This window comes from Rhinopithecus bieti, unplaced genomic scaffold (assembly GCF_001698545.2).
Source record: "Rhinopithecus bieti isolate Rb0 unplaced genomic scaffold, ASM169854v2 scaffold_44745, whole genome shotgun sequence".
Taxonomy (NCBI): Eukaryota; Metazoa; Chordata; class Mammalia; order Primates; family Cercopithecidae; genus Rhinopithecus; species Rhinopithecus bieti.
In genome coordinates this window covers 4,843-11,668 of record NW_016818280.1, presented here as the reverse complement: position 1 = coordinate 11,668, position 6,826 = coordinate 4,843, and positions in this window count along the sequence as shown.

Sequence of the window (6,826 nt, the reverse complement as noted above, 5' to 3'; positions counted from 1 at the left end):
CAGCCCCAACCCTGCCACCCCTAAGGAGGCTGGCCCCTTCCCAATCCCTTCCTCATCTACCTTGCCAAGGTGTCCATCCTCAGACCCAATGGGGCCACCATGGGAGCCCAGCTGGGAGTAATAGCCCATAAGCTCCTGTCCATGGGGTACTCAGGCAGGGAGGGGCACCAGCTTGGCTGAGCATAAGTGACAGGCTAGGTGGGTCTCGACCTCACCCTGGGCCTGGGGTAGCCCCATGCAAGTGAGGATGACGAACACGGGGGACACCCCCAGGCAGAAAGTGAGCCACAGGGGGCTGTGCAGGACTGCAGCCCTTCCCTTGCCTCAATTCACTGGAGAGTAACCTGTTACTCCCCCGGCTCCCAGGGCCCTCATCACCTCGAGACCTGGAGGCAGTGATGGAGACTGTCCTGCAACATCAAGCTCCCTGTGATCTGGGGGCCAGGGGATCCTGAGTACCCTGCCTCCTGGAGCGCTCTGCCTGCAGGGGACAGTAGCGGCACCTTCAGGTGGGGTGGTTGGGGTGGCTTCCTGGAGGAAGTGATACCTCAGCCGGGGGGTTGGGGGTGGTCCTGACATATGCCAAGGCTGGGGGTCAAATGTGCACTCTCTCAGCCAGGAGGGTGGAGGCACTGGATCACTGTGGCCTCAGGTGTCCAAGTCACCTGCCCCTGGCGTCCCTGGCTATGACAAAGGCCCTAGTGGGCAGCTCGGGGTTGCGGGCAGGCCACGGCATAGGGGAGGGCACAAGGGGAGGTTGGTGCCCCACCCATCACCCATTGTCCGCCTCAGGCCACCCCAGGGGACCAGCCTCCGCTCTGGCAGCGGGTGAAGAATGGAGTCCATTAGGGCCGCCATCTGTCTCAGCCATGACGGGTCCTTGCGGTGACATCCAGGAGGTATGTAGATAGAATATCTTTATGGGGAGAGTTTTTCTTTTGCCAATTTTCAAATAGGAAGCCAGACACTTGTCACACCTGTCCCTGTGTCAGCCTCTGCCTGACATAAATTGGGGCCGAGGCAGGGAGATGAAAGACAGCCTGGACGCAGCTGGGTGTGCAGGGGCCACGTGTCAGGCTGAGGGAGCACCAGAGTCGCGGGCAGCCTCCTGCTGGGGCCAAGGGGAGCTCGCCCTGCCATCCACCTCCGCAGTCTCTGCCCCTCCCTCCACTCCCTTCTGGACCCACAAGTTCTTCACCTGCCCTCCCCCAAACCAGAACCCTCTAAGCATCTCACACGGGCAGTGGGCTGTCCTGCAGCCACTGGGCTTCTGCTAGGGGACACTGGAGCCTCCTCAGTTCCCAGGCCAGCAGCTCTAGCTCCTCTTTCAGACCTGGGGCCCGTGTGGCCTCCATGAGCGCTCAATGTGGGGGGCTCAGAGTCCTCAGCCCCCCCCCACCGCTGGCACTCCTAGGGACCTTGTAGGCTTCAGCATGTCTCCCTGGAATCTGAGGGGCTTGGGGATAGAGCATGTCAAGAATCTCAAGGTCCCTGCCGCCCAGCACGTGACTGTCTTGGAACTGATGCCAGGAAGAATTTGCTAAGAGAATGAAGGGAGAAGCAAGTGACCCCTGGGGGCCTCTCCTGCATCGGGGAGTGGTCCAGGGCCCTCTGGGAGTGTATCTTGGTGCCTGAAACTGCATCAAGGATGAGGAGGGGAGGACCCTCCCCAGGGGACACTTGGGGTTCACCTGGCAGGCCACACTCAAGTCCACAGTACCCCATGGTCCTAGCAGGTAGGGCATGGGATGCACCCAGCTGAGGGGACTGTGGCAGTCCTGCTTCTGTATCACATGGCCCTAGGGGGCTCATCTGTAGCCCCCAAGGGAACCCCGGGAAGCCAATCCCTGCTAGGCTCATGGGCTACTACCTCATACAGCCCCATCCCTTGGGAGGCCCTGAGGAGCCCTGGGGTTGGGTAGGGCATGACCGGCCAGCTCCATGCTCCCTGACAAGGGGGCCTGGATGTCCAGGGAGAGCTGGGAGGGAAGCGGAGACTCAAGTGGAGAGTGTGTGGGAGGGAACTTGGCTGGGCTCCACAAAGGAGGGGGTGCCAGGGCCGACTCCCAGGTTCCTGGTGGCATGTGTGGAGGCAGGTGGGGCCAGGAGCACCAGCACGGCACATCTGGTGTGACCTCAGGCCAGCTCCTCAGCCCTCCCTCAGCAGCCGTGCTGGTAGCTGGCCAGGCCTGGGCGAGTGGGTTCCCCAAGTAGGTTGAGTGGGCTTCTGGGACAGAGGCCATGCCTGGGGCCAGGTGGCCCACCCTCCCAATACCCAATCCCACCCTGCCCTGCCACCACCGAGGACTCTGCCCAAGGACCAGGCAGGGATGAGGCATCCTCTCCAACTGCACTGCGAGGCCAGCACAAGTGAAGGGCAGGACAGAAGCCTCCACACAACAAAAGCAGAGGACCCCATACTTCCCTCTGAGTCAGCGCAGAGGTCCTGCGGCAGAGCTCCCATTGGAACCCAAACTGCGCCGCGGGCTCCTCACTGAGAAATGGGGACTGCTTCACATGCACCCAGCCTCTCCTCCGGACTCCACAGCTGCTAGCCCTGCCTGGAGCCTGTGCACCCCACTCCTACCCCGTCATGGCCTCTCAGCCGCACCGTCACTTGGGCTCCCCTGGCATGAACTAACGTGTCTCTCAGGATGTCCTATGAGGACCCTCACAGCAGAAGGACTGATGGGGAGGGGTGGCCCCAGAGAGCAGTTCCTTCTCTGTACCCACCAGGGTTCAGCAGAGGCTCCTGCTCCAGGCAGTACAGTGGAGCCCACATGCCCATCCCCACTGGCTACACGGGCCGGCCAGAGTCCAGCCTGCATCCCCCCAGAGCAGGACAGGACAGGTAAGAAAGGGCTGAAAATCTGGGAGGCCCCCAGGAGGTGAGGGCCCGGCCACTCCTTCCCACAAGGCCCTGAGGCCCCAATCACCAGTCTCGATTTCCATAGCTAGTTTAGCCCAGGCCACGAAGGGGTGTGCAAGTGCCTGGTCTGGACGAAGGGGGTCCCTGGAGCAGGTACACCAGGAGCCTGCAGCTTGCCCAAATCAAGCTTCCACGATGGCTGGGCCCTGTGCGCAGAGCTCACTCACCACCACTCCAGTTACAATAGCCACATGCGGACAGGGAGGCTGAGAGGGTAGGGGCTCCCCAGGGGAAACAGAGCGACCCTTGTGCAGCCATCTGGGCCAACTGATCTGCACCTAACAGCCAGCCTTGAGGGCCATCAACCCTGGGGTCTCCCGGAGCTGACCCAGGGACAGATGGGCACCAGGCACTGCCCACAAAGGTGCAAATGATCCTCCTCACTGGCACCCGAGCCCTCCCTCCCTGCCAGTGTGGCTGACCCACTCTTCATGGCTTTCTGCATCCTCAAGCTAGGCCTGGGCTCTTCAGGTGGAAAGGCGGAGGCAGACACAGGTGCCAGGCACTGGGATATAGGGACAGGGGCTTCCCTTGTGAGGATGGAAAAGAAGGTTCCTACGTGAGACCCTCTCTAGCCCAGGCCCTGAGAACAAAGGGGCCAAAGCTTCATCTAGGGGCAGCCATGGGGGAGTTTAGGCAGGCAGTGCCTGGCTGGAAACATGTCTTAGGGAAGCAGTTGAATCCCTGGGTAGGGAACAAGATGGTAGGCAGGGAGCCGGGGCCGGCTGTGGCCACAGGCTGGGGACGGAGGCCAGGTCTGAGGCTGGCCCTCAGTGAGGAGTGAAGGGGATGGACCAGAAGATGGGGTGCAAGTTTGACACAGATTTTGCCTTTGGGGATGGGTAGAGGGAAGAGGCTGGGACTCTGGGCTTGGACGTTGGGTATGGAGGACGTGACACTAGCAGACGGGCTGGATCTGGAGGCCCAAGGTGTGCAGTGGGGGGAGCTGTGTGTGCAGGAGATGCGGAACTGCCGGGGCACTAGAGAGCCTGAACCCCTGCTCCAGTGCACAGGCCTGGCACACGGCAGGGAGGAGGCAGTCACCATTCCCTGACCCGCCCGAGCCTGGGAGGCAGGGCAGAGCTGGTGACAGGCCAGGCTGGGGCCTTGGAATGACATCTGCTATGTAGCAGTGGAGGGGGGGTGCGTAACTGGGGACTGTGGACTCCCAGCCGGAATCCACCTCCACCTTCCACATCAATGCACTGCCTTTCGGTCTTTACTGAGCACCTGTTGTGTGCAAGGGCTGCCCTAGGCCCTGGGACCACCAAGGGCCAGCCCTCCGCAACCCCAGCCCTGCACTCAGCCCCCGCCCACTTCCTCCAGAGCCCCACACCCCACACATCGAGGCCTCCAGGCGTTTCCCCACTCTTGTCGGCACTGAGCTGGGAACACCACCTCTGGCTACCAGCGGTGGACTGCAGACGAGGCCTGCGGTGACCAGGAAGGGTGGAGCTGCCCAAGGTCACACAGCAAGCTGACACTGCACAAGCTGATCCCACGGCTGCCCAGCCTTGGGGAATGGGGGACTTCTGGCATGTCCCCGAGCTGGCCTCATCTGGGCCCTGGCAGAAGGCAAATAAAGGCAACATCTCAGCAAGGTTGTGACAGTCGGGGATCCAGGCAAGAAAGGGACAATCCAGGAAGGCTCCCAGGAGGAGGTGAGGGGCCTGAAGCCCACCCTGGCCTGAGCCCCTCCTCAGCACTCCAGCCTGCCTAGCCCTACCCCCTTCCTCGACAGGCCCCTCACCCAGCCTCAGCCTCGGCCTGACATTTCCCGTGACACTTGCTGCAAAGAAATAGAGTCATAAATCCAAAGGTTAAATTTGTACATCACCTCAAATTGCTGGGAGAAGCAGTGGTCCCTCCACCCACTGGGCACCCCGTGGGTACGGGGTTTGTGTGGCAGGGTCCATCCATTCCGGGGCCCTTGCTGGAGGCCCACAGGTCTCCTTCTCTGGTCCTCGAGGCACCTCAACCACTGTTTCCCAAAACAGGTTCCTGGGCACACCAGGCCCTGAGGTGCATCGCACAGGGGTGCCCCTCAGAGAAGGTGCTGCCCACCCCCCTCCAAAACAGGGCCCAAGACACCCTGCGGGAAAGGAGCACCATCAGCACCATTTAATCCAGCACGTCCCACATTTGACCACAAAGCCCTTATGTGACACCCACCAACATTCCAAAGAACTTCAACTCCACGGACCGTGCCCCGTGACAGCCAGCTCAGAATGCCAGGGTGCCAACTGGAGGGCCGAGAAGCACCCGGGGGCCCAGGGCAGGCTGCTCTGAGTGAGGCTGGGTCAGCGCCTGACACTCCACTTCCAGATCAGCCTGGCTCCATGTGCCAGGGCCCTGAATGGGGCTTACCGCCTGCCAGGCCTATGTAGACCTACATGGGGACCCTGGCCTGTGCCCACTCAGCACCTCCTAAGGCCACTCTCGAGGTATGCCAACAGCCCTGCCTTTCTTCGCCTCCTGGGTCTGGCTGCCATGGGCCGCCTCCATCAGACAGGACACAGTTGCGAGACGGTGCCAGCACCACTCCATGCCCTGCTGCCCCACAGAAGAGGCCCCACAGGCCACAGTGGGCAAGACCAGAGGCTGTGTGAAAGAGGCAGGGGAGAGGCGGCCGGCCCCAAGGCACCCAGTGCACAAATGGCCGCCCAGAGAGCCGACGGCCGGAAACAGACTCTACTCACTCACCATCACCCGCCCGGCTGGCCCACGGTTGTCAAAGGCCTCAGCGGGTTAGGAGGGGCGGGATCTGGCCCTGCTGCCAAGTCCCCTGAAATCAGCCCAAGCGTCAGGGGAGGGCCATGTGACCAGCCCCCGGACCTGGTGGGTGCCAGCTGAGGACACGGTGGGGTGGGTGTGCAGAGCTGCAGCTCCCGGCGCCCAGCTTCACGGCCGCAGGCAGTGCAGGAGGCCAGTGCAGGTTTGGATAAATAAATGATGGTGCATTCTCAGGAAGGGATTCCACACACACCAGAAAACCCATGATGCACAAGAATAGTTCCCGATGTGCAAAGTGTTTAAAATACAGCGATAAAAGAAGAAACGGCAGCACAGAACACCTGGTGTGGGGGGACCCAGCTGGGCCCAGGGACAGTGCAGGGAGATTTGTGGGGTGGGGCAGCATGCCCGTCACTCCGATCGGGCTTCCCCAGGCCACTCTGTGACCTCCTATCCTTTAAAGCATTCAATCCTAGAGATGCATGATGCCAAGGATCACACCCCTTGATTTGCCTGGCTCGGAAGAGAATCTGACAGGCCAGGAACGAACAAACGAATGAACAAATGAGAAGGTGAACGGCTGGTTGGGGCAAATGCAGTGTCTGGATTTGGTTTTGAGGGTGCCTGCGACCTTGGCCTGGGTGCAGCCAGGCCGCAGAGCAGGGACACTGAGAGGTGCAGAGAGGGCATCTGCATAGGTGCAAGGGCAGCAGGCGGCCAGGCCAGCTCCTTCGGACCCCAAGGCCCAGGCCCTGGGTGGCTGCAGAGGGTCAGGCAGGCCAGCCTGGGGGTCAGAGGTCAGGCTCACCAGAATGGGGGCGGGACAGCATGAACCTCATTGATCAGACAGTAGCCAAGCGTCAGGAGCCCTCACTAACCCCGTGCCAGGGCCGGGCGGGGCGCCTGGCTCACACACGCATTTGTTCGTTTCCAGGTCATCCTGGAACTCCCTGTGTGCTTCCTGCTCTTGACCCCTTTCCCAGGCGCACAGACCGAGGCTCCCGGTGAGAGGTTCCGGGCCACAGGCCCAGGATAGCAGGAGGGCTCCTCTGCCTCCTGCCCGTCCTGTCCTCACCAGCTGGACTCTCCTGGTGCTGCACCGGCTGCACAGGGCCGTCTGTGCCACAAAGCATGAATTCAAGGCTGGGGCAGGGACGAGGNGGG